The sequence below is a fragment of the Falco biarmicus genome, chromosome 4 (assembly GCF_023638135.1).
Source record: "Falco biarmicus isolate bFalBia1 chromosome 4, bFalBia1.pri, whole genome shotgun sequence".
Classification (NCBI taxonomy): domain Eukaryota; kingdom Metazoa; phylum Chordata; class Aves; order Falconiformes; family Falconidae; genus Falco; species Falco biarmicus.
In genome coordinates, this window is record NC_079291.1 from 109,681,786 (window position 1) to 109,697,485 (window position 15,700).

Genomic DNA, 15,700 nt, shown 5'->3' on the forward strand with positions numbered 1-15,700 from the left:
TGATGTCAAAAAGAGCGTGTTTCCATACACAATACAAATACATGGCTCCTGATCGAAACTATTGAAAAAAAAAAAGTTTGGCTTTTTTTACAAAGAATCACAACAAATAAGAATTAGAAAAAGATAAAAAGAAAACTTATAATTTTTTCTTTTGTTGCCTATCATCCCTTCATATGTTTTGAACATATATACACGCACGCTCAGGTATAGTCAGGTACATATGTGCATGTACACACATCTTCCTATTTTACTCTGTTGCTACTAATTCAGTACTCGGGATTCTTCACAGAAAACTGAAATTTTGCTGTCACCCTAATGTACATTATGACAATAAATAACTTCTAGAGAAACTAAGTACTGAATGCAGTTCAGTTACCACACACTAAAAATTCTCCATGCACAGGAAAAATAATGCATAATTGAGGTCATGCCAAATCAGATGATCAGTCTTTTTATGTAACTCTGTATCAGGTATAATAAAAATCATCTCTAGCTGAGCAATTATGTATTCAGGCTAGGTTCTAAAAATGTTTTGTCGGGAAAGAGCTATTTATGCTTTCTTATTTTTAAACTGTAGTACCTAGCTCTGAATAGATTTTATTGTGGTTAGACTTTTTCAGAAAGTCAAAATAAACCCAATAAACCAGTTTGGTTAGGTTTCAAAAATAGAATACATGTATAAATCAAAGTGCTGTATTTATTGTCTGTGAAGTAGGAATGACTGTTCAAATAGCCGCAAACGAAAGCCTAGATTTCTTTCCCTCACCCCCACCCCCCGTGTTGGAGCTCCAGTAATGCTTATTCAGACAGAGTATTAATTCACTGTGCAGGTGGCACCCACCAGTTCAGCATCTCCACATTAAATTTATAAAACATTATTCTAAAATGATTTCCATGCTTCGATATTCTCAGTATATGGTGGTATACTAGTTGACTCAGTACATTTGTCTTCCTAAGTTCTGTCTGTGACGAAAGGAATGTTACCCAGATTCTCAGCCTTCCTATTGGGAACATAACTGCTATCCCTCCAACACATTTCCAGCTACAGGGGAAAACCACAGCTATGGTTACATAGTAAAACACAACTATACTTGTCACACACAATTTAACAGAGATCACTTTGAAACCACATGGCTGTAGTGATATTTTTATGATTTTACTTTTTCAGTCAGCTTGTCCTGCATGTGCAAACAAATGGGTTGCCAAGGTCTATAACAGTAAATGAGTCAAGCGCCGTGGCCTGAGTCCTGAAACAGGGACAATTGTCTGTAAGCAAGACCTGTGCTTTACAGCTCAAGTTTCAAAGTTATGACCAGCATTCTCACATGTCACAACTTTGTTTCACACTAGAAGAAAATTAAATGTTGGTAATATGTGCTGCAAATGCGTAACTAAAATTCAGGACAGCAACTTAACTCACCCTGTCTGGGGAAGAGTGTGAGAGAACTGGATGGGGTAGTGCAGTGCCTCTGAATTTTCCTAGAAGCAAATTGCATTGCACTGAAATTGGAGAACCCGAAATTCTCTGCTACACTGCATGTAACAAGCCCAGAGACACTGGATATCTATAATACCATAAATTACAGCAGGAACATATGGAGGACTGAAAAATGGTAGAGAGTTTGTTGGAAATTTTAAGAATGTTTCATGTAAGATTATCAGTGATCAAAGGCTAATGTAACTTTTTTTTTCAGTAAGAGATTATTGTTTACTGTTTGCAGAGCTGTTCTCTCAGAATAATTTATCTATTACTGCAAAGCTTAATGAAATCTTTCAACTCTATTCTGAAGTGTTCCCACACAAACTTGTATTGAAAACCTATTGCAATTGATGTTTTATTGTTAAGTTTATATAAGGTCAACCCAAGAACCATGTAAGTATGAATACCTAATAGATGGATTATAGTATTAGAGATGCAATCGATTCTAGAAGAATATACAAATCGGTAGAGGATAAAAGCCCTTGACATTACAAAGAATTATATATGGTTTTAGATAAACATGTTTCTTAAATGAAAGTGCTACAGCAGTAAAAAAAAAAAAAAAAAGTAAAGGAAAAAGTAAAGATACTAAATTAAATTTATATACAGAATGAAGTGGTCAACAAATCAGGGAAAACATGTCTGGACTTTTGCGGAGGCAACTATGGCACAATGTATTCACCTCAGGTAGTGTGTTTCACAAGGTGTGTGCATGTGTAAAACACAACAAAAGAAACTGCATGATAGCTCTTGGTAACTGCCTTAAAGCACTTGGCTTGACCTTGGAAGTAAATAAACTGAAGTGAATTTAAAAATATATGCTGTTATTATTTCATGATTCAGTATCTGTGAGGTTTGTATCAGACAGTCCATTCTGTATCATGAAGTACATGATTTAACTTTACACTGAGACAAAGGTTTCCTGAAGGAAATCCTCGGGGGCTGGGACCTGAGGATACACAAGCCTGTGCATCCCTGTCTCATGACTGACTGACCTCCCTTGAGTTTTCTGAGTGCAGGAGCTGCTTAAACTTTGGATTTGCTTCCAGAATCCAGCCTTTCCAGGGAAGTAATGAAGTCACTACATCTATAATCTATGACTGATGACAAAGACTGAAGCTTTTGAAAGGCAGTGTCTTTTGTGTTGTGCCTATGAGAAGTCAGGTGTTATTTTCAGAAGGAAGAGAAAGACTCCCAAGATTTAGTTTCACTATTCGGCTGAAGAGATGCCGAACAGAGTGGAGGAAGGTATGCACCGTAGCCAGCCCAACAGTAACCACATTTAGTTCAATATGGATAACAGAAATAGTTGAAGAGTTTGTGCAGGATAAACCAACAAAAATAATTAATGTGCACAGACTGTGCTACATTTTCCGTTCCAGCAAAACAAGTTTACTGCTTTGTTAACAGCTTCATATATAAGATGTCCTATTGTTGCAATACATGCAATTTAAGTTCTACAATATATGAAAACCCCCATATAAACTACAAAGTTAATTCCCATCTCTCTTTGATCACTGCAGTGACACGGGGAAATAAAAGTCTTTCAGCTGAACTACAAAATATAAACAGCTTATGCATCTTCATACTAATAAGATATTCCTTATTTGGAGTACTTCTCTTGTCGGTTGCTGTTGCTTGATTTGTTCAAGGCCAGTTTCTCCATGGCCTCTGTACATGGGACTTCTTTTGTATCTAACTTGAACTAACTTTCTGCTAAGCAATGATCTCTTACTCAAAAAGAAAAAAAATTCTTAAGGGGAAAAAGATAATAATTTATAGCATATATCAAAATAACATGCAGAAGTACAATTCTTTGAATGTGGCTCAGACTGAATAACCCTGGAGAAAATGGCAAAGTTTGTCTCTAGCAACCTTTGGCTTGAGAAGTAACGGAGTAGTATTTCATACCCAAGCTCCCATAACAAAGTGTGTATATACATTTCTTATTTTTCCTAGCCAGCATTACACTCCTAATTATTGCTACTCATTCCTGTGCAGCTTACAGGTCTTTTAGGTACTAAAGATACAATTAAGGTTAAATGATGCCACTTAAAACATTTTATATTTTTTGAGACTCCCCAAGTAACCATCATTAAGTAGATAAGGAATAATAAATATTGCACAAAGCAAACTGAGCCGTAACAAATAAGTAACAGGTTTAAGGTTTTACATGCTTCTTTTCAGCAGGCAGAAAAGATGGTCACTCAGAATCATCCATCCCATTTTTAACTATGAGGAAACCGAAGTCTGTGAGGCTGGGATGGCTTTGCCTGTGTGACACTCCCACTGGATGGAAGGGATTTCCCAAGTCTACAGCCACTAGACAGATTTGCCTAGTATCTCAAGATAATAGTTACTGTCACTAAGTTAGCCTGCTCTAAAGCCCTACTGGCACTGGTTCTCATTCTCTTTCTAACCATTCCTCAGGCTACTGTTTATGCGGGGGGAAAAACCACTTCAGATGGTAAATAAGTACGATTTGATTATATGCCTGGAGAAATGGAGGTCTATTACCTGGACATTCACATGTTAAACATATTGTAAACCCAACCACTAAACACAAACAGAAAACAGATCAACTTCAGGAAGAATGCTAATAATTTTCAGTTTATTTTGCAAAGTTTGTTCAATTTTTGTTTCCCTTCTACTTTAATGCTGTAATGTTTGAGTTTCTTTGCTTGGTTTCCTTGTTTTCTTTTCATTTCTTGTAATTATTGTATTTCTTTGCATGCACTACATTGTTTAACTATCTGAGACTTGGCTTGCTTTCCTCTGTATCTGTGTTCATTTGTTCCATAACTACAATCCTTGCTCCTTCTACTCTTTTAAAAAAAGTTTAAAACTTCTATGACAGGCTTTCTGTCAAAACAACCTCTTCCTGAGGTGGTTATCTCGTTTTCTTTCCTTTTTTAAGCTTTTCATAGCATGTTCTCACTCAGATTTTATATTACAAAATTTTAAGCTACTTTTGCATATTTTATGAAAATCTGTACCTCTGTCTGCCATTATTACATGGATATGCTTAGTCTTAAGACATGTGAATATTTATTGTACACACTGCTTTGAAGTATTTTGTTTCTCCCAGACCAACTCTCACAGATACATGGATAATACTCCTGTTAAAGTAATGGAAAATGTGTCTGTGCATCAGAGGACTCCTTCAGTTTAAATGTGACATTTAAGAGAAAAGCTACTCTCTAAGAATTTGAAAAGAATGATTCATGTTTTACGACTTAATCTTGGTAGATAACGCCTTGGTCTGGGTTTGTTTTTCTGGGTTTTTTTGGAAGGTCTGAGCCTGTGGCTATGGGGAAAAGAAAAAGAGAACAATTGATTTTCCTAACAGAAAGGTTGAAATCTCTGTGTGTTTGGCTTGTAAGAGTGCTACAAAAGGTCAGTTAAATCTTTCTTATAGCAATATCCTCTAAACTGAAGGCATTACTACACTGATTCGAATAAGTGGATCACTTCTAGAATGCATGGGAATGAAGTACCCAATCAGAGTATTATTGTAGAGACATGGAAATTACTGTTTCAGCCTTCTAGAACTCCAGGTTGCCATCCCCATTTCAATCTCCTATTACTTGGCAACCACACCTCTTCCTGGAGGGCACCAGTAGCTAAAGAATTTGTATGCTTTTTTGATTTGGTGCTTAGAAGAGGCAAGCCCAACAGTGCTGCTTTTTTTCTTGCCCTTGCTATGCCTCCATGAGGTTAATGTGACTTGAGTTGAACTCAAGCATTGGTTTATATCAGAATAAACCTTCTTCTGTAGAGAAATCCCAAATAAGGCTGAGAGAATTTTGCTGGAGGCTCTTTTTAGAGAAGTGCTTATTTAATTAACAATTAATGTAACTTATATGACTGTAAATGCAGTGTACGCCCTCTAAAAACAGTTCTAGGAAAAATGTTTTACTTTGCAATGGCTATCCTTACAAGTTTTGGTTTGGGATGATAAACTGTTTACCATTTAACATGCAGTGCTGTACATCTTCAAAGCCTGACCTAAAATAAGGTTAGTTTGAGATGCACCGGCAGTAAACCACACCACAGTCCTTCAGTATCTTCACTCTCTCACGGAGGCTGTGCTGAGCTACATCCAGGAGAGTCTGTCTGACAGCTGCTCCCCATCTCCTGCAGGAAAACAGGCTGCACGCTACTTTATTTTATTGTTTCTCCCTAGATACCTTTCCCAGCAGTTCACACCCCACCCCTCTCAGCACGTACCGCCTCTGGGGAATTTCTGCTTGTTCCCCTCAGAAACAGGGTTTGCTTTCCAACAGGTAAGACTGACGGGCTCTACTCTAGACGTGTGGCCGAGGCAGGTCACTTAATTAAGCCGATGCCCCCACTTAACTAATTGTCAAACAACCAAGAGATTTAGCCCAGGCAAGGCGGCGCGGGCTTGAGGAGAGACGACTGTAATACCCGGCTAGCGGCAGCGCTGAGGGAAGGCGGTGGGCGGCCCCGGCAGGGCCCACTCCAGCCCCCCCGGTGCAGCGGCAGAGCTCAGCCTCCGCCTGCAGGTCGGTGCCCGAGAAGGGACGGAGGAAGAGGAGAAGAAGAAGGAACGGAGCGGCGAGAAACACCTCACCTCCCGCCGCGCCCGGGCCGAACACCCCACAGCGCCTCAGCCGCTCCCGCCGCTCCCAAATGGCGGCCCGCGCTGGGGGCGGGGGCGCGGGGCGGGCGCTATCGACTGCTCGGCGCTCCACGGCCAGGCCGAGAGGCGTGGAAGGGGAGGACGGGGAAAGAACGGGAGACAGGCGAAAGGGAAGGAGCGGAGTGCCGAGAGGTTGATGGGCGGAGGATAAATGTCTCGCTGAGTGTGAGGCCGCCATTTTAGATGAGGAACGAAACGAACGGCGCCGAGCGGGACAGGAGCCTGGAGTGAGCCGTCGGGAGAGCGTGACATAGGTAGGAGCGGCGTTAGGCCGGTGAGCGCCAGAGGACACGGCGGGGAGCGAGGGAGGGAAGGGCTGCCCCTTCGCCCCTTTCTCTTCGGCTCTCCCTCCCTCGGTGCTGGCGCCTGGAGCGGCGCCGGCTGCTCCCAGCGGCGGCTCAGCCGCGGGCGCGCTGGCTTGGCCGTGAGGGAAACCAGCGCCGGGGAGGGCGGCCGCCCGCCTCCTGGCAGGGAGCGCGGCCGGAGGAGGGGGGATCGGCCGGCTCCGTGCCTGCGGGTCGCGGCTCGCCGTGGAGCCCTTTGCGGTCGGATCGCCTGTGCGCGCCGCCTCCCCTCCGCCGCCGGGGCCGCCCTGTCCTCCGCGGGCTGCCGCCTCCCGAGGGCGGCCCGGTGCCGAGCAGCCCGGGATGGGGGGGCCGAGGCCCGTCGCGGTGCGCCGGGTCAGGTGGGAGGGGGGTGTGCCGCGGCCGCCGCCTGTCAGCGCCAGCGCGGAGCCCCGGGGCCGTCCCCCGGGGCTGGGGGTGCTGCGCGGCCGGGGCGGGTGTGCCCTGGGGCTGCGGCCCGGCCCGGTGCGCCGGCGGGCGGCATGAGCAGCGGGCATCCAGCGGCACCTGGCACGGCGCCCTGATGGCGGGGGGGGGGATGCCCGGCCGGGGCTCCGCTTGCTCGGCCTCCCGGGTCTGCAGGTCGCTGCTGGTTACTTTGTCCCCCCTGCGCTTCCAGCGGGGACTCCCGAACCTTTCTGCTACTTTGATCCACCGTCTTCTGAACCGAGAACGGAAAATGCGTTTAAGTTATATTAGCATAACTGAATGCTTTCTGCTTAGGCGTTCTTCAGTTCAAACTGCTTCCTTGATTTTACTTTTTTTTTTTTCCGACTTGGATTCAGTTTAAAAAAAGACATCTGAAAACGAGAATAAGATTCTTTAGTTTCTTGATTTCTTCTAAATTCTTACCACTTTGCCATGCGGAGTCGGTGTTACTCCAGAGCCAGGGCTTGAGGATTGCACTGTTTCTGGACTCTTTTTATCTGCAGTCTAAATGTACACACAAATAACCTGCCTGTGCTAACAGCAGCAGTCTCTCGTCCGTTGTTCGTCTTGCCTATGTCAGGCTAAATAACTTCTGTGGATTTTTTTTTTCCCCCTCCTTAGCCTTTAAGTGACATCCATAAATACAGAGACCTTACCTGGGACAATGAGACCTCAAAACCAGTTGTAGTGGAATTGCTACAGTACAGTGTGTGTTCCAGATGCAATTGTAGGTTGTTGTAGGTATGCAAAACGTAGAAGGGTCTGTAATAGAGTAAAGCTAAGATTCTTCCAAAACTGAAGCCAACTTAAAATACCTGAAAATAGTTTTGCACAAAAGACTTCACAAATATTTTTTATTTTAATGCTTCTGAAAAACTCAGCTCCAGATATTGCCTAAAGGATCACTGCATTGTGTAAAACTAGGATATAATTTGAATGGGCATTCTTATCCTTTAGGACATGTCTGCAGCGTTGGTGCAGAAGAAAAGATTGAATTGGTGAATGTGAGAGTTAATTTCACAGTTCAGCCAGTTCGGTTAAATCTGTTCTGTGGACACCCGTTCAGAATGGAAGTGGCTTTAATTTAGTTTTTCCTAATGAAAATTTTCCATAGGTAAACCCTAAGGCTATAATTAATCATAAAAAAGGTATGGATCTGAATATATGTTCGTGAAATGGGTGAGTGATTAATATGGTAGGCAATTTAGTCTTAGATTATTAAATAAGAACTGAACTGGTTTACTTGGGTTGGAGCAGTGGTGCTTTCAGTAATCTGGAATGTGTTTTTCTTATGGTTTGTTGCCATACTTAATATCTTCAGGACTGGCTGACTTATTGTGCAACACTGCTGACTAACCTGCTTTGAAAGAAAATTTGGAAGCAGCAGAGAAGATACCTTTTTTTTTTTTTTCCACAGAAGATGTAAAACTTTTTTTTTTTTCAGTTGAATGCCTTTGGTGTTTACCTATAATTTTCCATTTTTTATTCTTTAGCAACAAAGTCTATTTAAATTAAATTACTTATGAAGTTACTGCTGTCTCAGGGCCTGAACTTACTACAACTTATTAAAATAACTCATATTTTATAAAACCACAAACATGACACACGGAAATCATTGGTCAGCATTTCTTGGTATGCTAAATCAGCACTAGTTTCTTCTGGGACATATATTTCCCTCCTCCCCCCAGTTTATTTACTTGGCTCCTTCATTGTTGGGAAATCAGGAGTTGGGGAAAAAACCAAGTTTTCCTTGTTTTCTGTCTTTGAAAACAAATTAAATTGAGATGATGGGAGCTTTTGGTTTGAAAACTTCTGTAGGAGATGGGAACTAAAAGCTGTTGTTTGAATTATTGTGTATAAATAAGTCTTCAATCAGTTTCAAATGCAGAAGTTGTGCTAATTCAGTTTTGTGTTATAGATACAGGAAGTTTAAATTATTTTTATATTCCTAGTAAAGTTAGGAGAGCAAATGAACTAATAAAGTCTAATTCAATGCAGCAATGCAGATTTCTATTTGAGTCTTTGATTTCTGCTGTCTTTCTCTTCCACGACACCTTCAGTCAGTCCCTTTGTCACACTCTTGGAATATCTCTAGCACCCCTCACTTCCCCATCTTTGCTCTTGCCTTACTTCAACACCCTCCAGAGTTCGTTCCCCGCCCCCCCCCCCCCCCCTCCTTTCTCTCTGTTCTTGTGTTGCTTGTCTACCTTCTTGGCCTGCGAGGTGGGCTAGAGGGAGGGTTTTCTCTTGGTTTGGTTTTGTGAGGTGGGGATGCGCCCCATGCAGCGGGCACACCACAGGTTTGTGCTGTGGTGCCCCGGCTGATGAAGAGGCTGGGAGAGCACAGGATTGATTCTTTAGTACTTTGGCTCCCTATTTCCATAGCCTGTGGGAATTTCATATTTCTGACATCTCTACCAAACTGTTTAGTTGAAATAAGCTAGTACGTCCAGGAGTTGCTGGAGGAGAGGCAGGACAGCTGGGTGGCATGGTCATGTAAGACCAGTTGCCTAGGAAACAAGGGTAACATGTTTTACTGCAGTTCAATTTCCAAAACTTCAATACAGATTCAGTTTGAAACAAATGAATAATTGAAAATTATGATTGTTTTGTAAGAAATATGTTCCTGGACTGTCTTCTAACGTAAAAATGCAGGAGTATAAGGACTCTGTAATTGTGTGAAGAGAAATAAAGTCAGCATTTTATTTCTTGTAAAAATACTGAATTGCATAAATCAAAATTGTCTTTGGAGAAGTAACAAAAATTGCCAAAGCAATATTAAAACTTGTGGTTTAACTAAAATTTCAAGCATGGTACTTAAGCATGATTTCAGTAAGTTTTACATAAGTTTAATTTGTAAATGAGCAGACATTTACATCTGCATTGTACCAGTTTTGATTGATTTTTGTGTAAATGCTTATGCAAAACCCTTCAGTATTTTCTGGTATGAAGTACATCCATTGTGTATTGAATAAGGTTGTGCAAACATTTTGTCAGCCCTAGAAGTTAATGGAAAGCGGAACTGATATAACACTAGGAAATCGGGTAAAAATGCCAGTTTTATGACAAATTTAGGAGGTATTTTAGCAATGAGCATGCATTATTAGCACATAAGTTTTGAGACAGCATGAAGTAGATACACTTACTCTGCAGGGGTAATACAGATAGGTATTTAGGGTTAGTTTTTCTGAAAAGAAGGTCTGTTTTGGGCAAAGTTCTGTGAATAATTCTCAGTGCTCTGTTGGCTTTGCTGTGTACGCTATTTTTTTGTAAACAACAATTTTGCTTTGAAAAGCAGCTGGTGCACGTTTATCCCTTTAGTGACTTGAATATTGTGTTTGTACTATAAATGTCATCTGTTTCACACAAAGTTGATTTTATTGCAGCAGTGTGTACTGACCTTTTACAGTTTAATAGAATATGGTCATCTTGTGTACCGACATGCTGCAATGCATACAGTAGATGAGGATAAACAAAGCACTGTTCTTGAGTCATTTGGAAATGCGTAAAGCATTTTCTTGGTAGGCTTCAGAGCTAAGAATTATAACTGATAATTAATAAACAGCATGTTTACATAAGTGAGTATAATTTTTTCAGGGTTTTAAGTGACATAGTAAATGGAATTGAATTACCTATTTTCCAGGGGTTTTTTTTTGCTTGCTTATGGGGGATGACAAGCTTTTTAGAGCTAAGGTTGTAATGTAGAAAACCTCTGCAGTTGTGTAGAACAATACAGTGGCTAATGCGGGTCACTGGGTTTGTTTGCAGTTGCAGGTGTGTCTGTGTTCTGCCATTTCTCCTATACATGTTCCAAATGTATCCTGCACACTTGCGTAAATGAAGCAGAGCAGTTGCACAGTTAAATCAAAGCTGATTGGTTTTAACTTCAGGCAAAAGAATTTTAGAATTGCTTTGCAAATAATCTGTGCATGTGTTAGAGTCTGTAAGTAACTGCCTTGTTTTCTTTGCACTATCTGAAAATCTGCAGATAGGACCTGTATCTCCAGCTCTTCTGATATAAGCCCCTTTTTATGTTGTTGTTGTTCTCAGTTTCATTGCTGTGTGGAATCACTTCACTTGCTGTGTTGTGGCTCTGCAGATGTTGGGTTGATTACTGTAGTGGTGCCTGTTTTGTCTTACTGCTGCATTACATTGCTTCATTTCAGATTTCGGCGTATGTTGCATACTTGCTGTTCGTTTGACCCTAAAATATTTCATTTCTGACAAACAGCTGACAAAAGGGTGTTAATTAATATTGCATTCCAATTGAAATACGTAGTATCGGTTAAGAGCGGTTGAGACATCTTGTATATTTTTAGTTCAGGAGCTAGAGGGAGGTTGCTTCACTAACTTGCAGCTGGGTGTGGCATGGGGTTAACCATATTAATTAAAGCTGGCTCAGAGGTTTAGACTTTAAAAAATGGCTCAGAGCCCCCATTATAGTCCTCTCTTACATAATTTTTTTCACTAGAGAACAAGCTAGAGTTTTGAAAATGAGTATTTTAGGAACACAGAGATGGACAAACTATCAAGAGGGAGATGCAAGGTAGCATGCAACTGGAAGGAAAATGTCTTCAGTGCCTTTGTAGGGCTAACGTTTAGGTGTCTATTGAGAAACTTTACTATATGACTAATCTTCCTTTTTCTTTTTCTGTAATGCCTTTTATTTTGCTAGTCATTTGCTTCCAGTATATGTCCCTGTCAACTCTATTGCTAATTTGTGCTAGTTTTTGCCTATTCTACTTTCTTGTGCCATTTTCAGTTATTTAAAAGTGTTTGCTCAAAGTCTGGTCATGCTTTGAATTTTTTCTAGTCATCCTTTCAATCTATGAGCATACCACAAAAGGCACTGTGCTCTTTACTCTCCTGCTACCTGTGGAAGAGATCAACTGTGTCTCCCCCCACTGTGACTGCTTGTTGGACAAACAAGTAAATTATCATTCTGTTTCCTTTATTCTGTAATTTTCCCTGTGTAGAAGAAACCGTGTGAGTTTTTTTACATAAGAGTTTTTTGGTGAAACTGAAGGAAGTATAGTGAAACAGGTAAAGATACATGTACCCCCTTCTGTTTGCCTGGAATTGTTACAGAAATGTGGGAACACAGAGCGGTGGTCCTGCAAAGTAATGTCGCAAATGCAGGGAGGGCCATTAGACTGGAAGCTTCAATGGTGGCAGTGTTGTGTGGAAGAAAAAACACTAATTAATCATATCTTAATTTTTTTTTAAAAAAAATCCTAATTTATTCCCACCCAAAAAATGCTAGTTACATTATTCCCAAGTGATTATTATAGAAAGTGCAATGTTTTTATACATTACTTGTAAAATAAAGAGCAAGGTGGATTTTAATTCCACTTAATGTGGAGATGAAAGAACCTGTAGTTAGCTCTCTAGCTTCCAGTTGAAATGGTGTATTTTGATATACAGTAACAACTTGGTGGTTTTTTTTTTTTAAACTTTGTTTTAGAAACTTTGTTCTGAGTCTCACTGAAAGGTGATCAATATTTATCACATAAGATGTGACTCCAGCTTCAGATTCGGTAAAACCTTTTAGAATTCCAGAAGTTCAGAATTTACCTAGCAATTGTTCATTCCAAGATTACTGTCATGTTAATATTTTCATTAGTTTGATAACTTGTGATAGAATTTGAATTCCTTCAGGTCTGATCTGTTTCATAAGCCCATTTAAAATTTTTATCAACTCTTTATTGGTGCACTTATTGTTCTATGGGTGGTTTTTTTGTAAAACCTGTACTGTAAAAATTAATGCATTAAGTATGGCAAATGTGTCTGAATTCTCTCTACATTGGAATTTACATGAGACCTATATATATTTTTCTTCATATAGACACACAGTACTGGGGCCACTGTGTCAAATAAACATTAAGGAGAGTTAAATATGTTAATGATCATTCAGTATTTCTTAGACTGAGGGGGAAAAAAATACAGTAGTAACTGTGCAAGTGAAGTGTGCTGCTTTTTTATAGCTTTCTTTTCCCTCCCTGTCTCCCTCTCCAGTAACATTGGAAAGCCATGTCCAATCAATACCCATCTGTAGGCATGAGCAGGCAGAAACCTGTTTGTGGTGTTGAAGATGGGAGGATACTGGTTTCCCTTGTACCTAATTAGAAAGCTAAGCAATTTCAGCCATCTGTAAGTCAAACTGCTGGCAAAGGAGCATGAATTTCTTCTAGCAAAACACTTCTGTCTTAATTTTGATCGCTGGTCTAACAGTTTTAAATGGTTGTACTGTGAGAGGTTATCTTTATGTGGAAACGTGGAGGAAAAAGTCATCTAGAGTTCAGGTGCTAGGGAGTGGTTGGTCCAGGCTGGTTGGAGTTGACGGGGTATGTTTGCAGAAATGGGCCAAAATGGGTTCGTCAGAGGATGGCACATGCATAGCTGTGAGAGAATGTAGTAGGTTAAGTAGCTTCCAGAGCATGTTGCCGCCAAAAGAAACAACAAAGTGTGCAAGCCTCTAATTTTATGCTGACATTTAACAAAAAATAAACCGTATTCAGAATTACATCATTCATCTGCGTTAAATGCTTTAGAAGCAAGTATAAAGCTTACACAGGCAATAACAGCATGCTGAAACAAAGTGTTCATGTCGGTGATACAGTGGATTGATTTCAGCTGAAAGTGAGTTCCAGAGCTCACTCTTAGATTTCTCAAACCTTTTAAGTTGACTGTGACTTGTTCCCTGGCAATCAAGAGGTTATAAAAAGAGAGCCAGCTGATGTTGCAATCTAAGCGCTGGCCATACAGTGGAAAGACTCTCCTTTGGCATGTTCACTAGTGCTATTTTTACCTATTCCAGTAAGATCTGCCCTTGTGATGTTAGCTTACAGGACAGTACCTGGAATTACTTTGTTTTACAGAAGTGCTGTGTGCTCTGAAGAAAATTTTCAATAGAATTATCGGGCAGATTGAGACTAAAATTGTCTTACATTTGAAACTGTATTTTCTTTTGTCACCACAAATAATACTGCTGCTGTAATTGTGAGAGATTCACTTTTGTTTGCATGTTTTATGTCTGGCAGAGGATTTTTTTTTAAACTTGTTTCCTTTGTATACTGAGTGTTTTGTCTTTCTTACTTTCTCATGTGGAGACATTAAAAATCACATTGCCTATTTAAAGACGGAATTAACAGGAATAAGTGTAGTAGTAGGTTTTTAACATAACTTCTAAAAAAACCTAGCTGATCTTGGTTAAATTTAAAGTTGATGGTTCCTTTACACAATAGAAAATTAATTTAATACTGTTTTCTGCCAGTGACAAAGTACTGTAACAAACTGATAGTAGTAAAAATTGGAGGAAACAGCAAGAATGCTGTAACAGTGTAACACTAGCGTTCACTGTAGAAGTATCACACATAGGATATCACATATGCAGATGTATGGCCATCTGAATCACAGTGCTGAAATGTCTAATGTTTGTGACTACCTAGTCTTGAATACAATATTGTCCAGGGGTATTTTCTAAAACCATCAGCATCTAGTTCAAAACTGAGTTGGCAACACTGAAGCACAAACGACAAACCTGTAATTTTAAAACTCTTGTTTCAAACTCTTGTTCTGACTATTTGTGCAATTAGGTGAATGTTTGTAGCAGAACTTCTAATTTTTTCAAAAGCAATGCTGAAGTGTGATCAGCGATCAACTTCTGTGAGTTCAGTGTTCCCCGTACAGAACACCTGCTTCCCTTTCTCCTTCTCTTGCACTGTGGAGTATCTCAGGTGGAAATCCTGCAAGTAGGCAAACTTCCTCCAGTACAGAGTCGTTTTCTTCTCCCTTGGCTTTGCCATTGTCTTAGGTGAACAAATTGCTTCTCAGGTTTAATTGAATCTCACATCTGCAATAACAGCTGGTATTTTTGTCAACTCTTTTGCTTCTTAAACCCCCCTTGTACCCAGTCCTGTTAGTAAATACTCTTGCTGATTTTTTTTCATTTATTTCTTATCTGTCAAGAAAAATAATGTGATTTTTACTCCCTTAACAGCTGTTGCTTTGGCTGCAGGTAGAAATACTGTACCTGCTGCTTCTTTAACTCAGCATACTTGTTCTATGCTATGCTTTCTTGATTTTTATATGAGATTCCTTTTTCTTCTGCCTGATTCTACAATAAAAATGCTTTGTTTTCAGTCTGTAAAACCTCTACCCCTCCCCATCATTTTTCTCACCTCTTTTTCATCTAAAATTTTCCATCATACTGACTGGATTAAATTTCTCAAAGTTTGTCCCAGACTCTTTTCAGCTCAGTGTTTAGCTCTTTGTTTTCCTCAGAAACTGGTCTTTACAAATCTCTTGACTTCTTAGCTAAATGTGAGGATCGTAACTGTAGCTTTGTTTTTATCAGTTTGCTAGTAGTCAACCTAGCTACTTTGAAACCCCACACCCACTATGCCTATATTGGTTCCTATGAGGATGTCTTTCTCTGGTCCTCTGCTTATTCTTATGGTTCTTACTGGGGTTTTTTTGATCTTCCCTATTTTTCTGTGCTCCGTCCCCCACATACTTTCTGGTCACATCACTTTCCACACCTTATTTTCCTCAGTAATGTAGTCTGTTAAAAATAAACAAACACCACCTACTCTCCCTTGATTGAGCCTGGATTATTTCCTAAACATGTCATTATTGCTGATATATGGTTGTCTTCTGTTAAAACCAAAGATCTTGGCTTTTCCTCTGGTCTGCAAAAGACAGAATTCCTTACTGCCTTCTCCCCAGTCTCTCTGCCTATCATTTTGCATGATGGAAAACATAGTCACAATATTTTGTATA

The 15,700-nt window shown here is 40.2% G+C and overlaps 1 protein-coding gene across 4 annotated transcripts in view; it reads left to right on the plus strand.

Moving 5' to 3' along the window:
* Positions 1–6,254: 6,254 nt before the first annotated feature.
* The window catches only part of RAF1 (Raf-1 proto-oncogene, serine/threonine kinase), a 44,152-nt gene continuing 34,706 nt past the window's right edge, over positions 6,255–15,700 (plus strand). Inside the window, exon 1 of one of the 4 annotated variants that reach the window (XM_056337010.1) lies at positions 6,255–6,400. The gene's annotated coding sequence lies outside the window, so the exon portion shown is untranslated. Of the gene's footprint in view, positions 6,421–15,700 lie in introns of all 4 variants that reach the window. The other 3 variants (XM_056337012.1, XM_056337009.1, XM_056337011.1) reach the window with 3 other exon arrangements.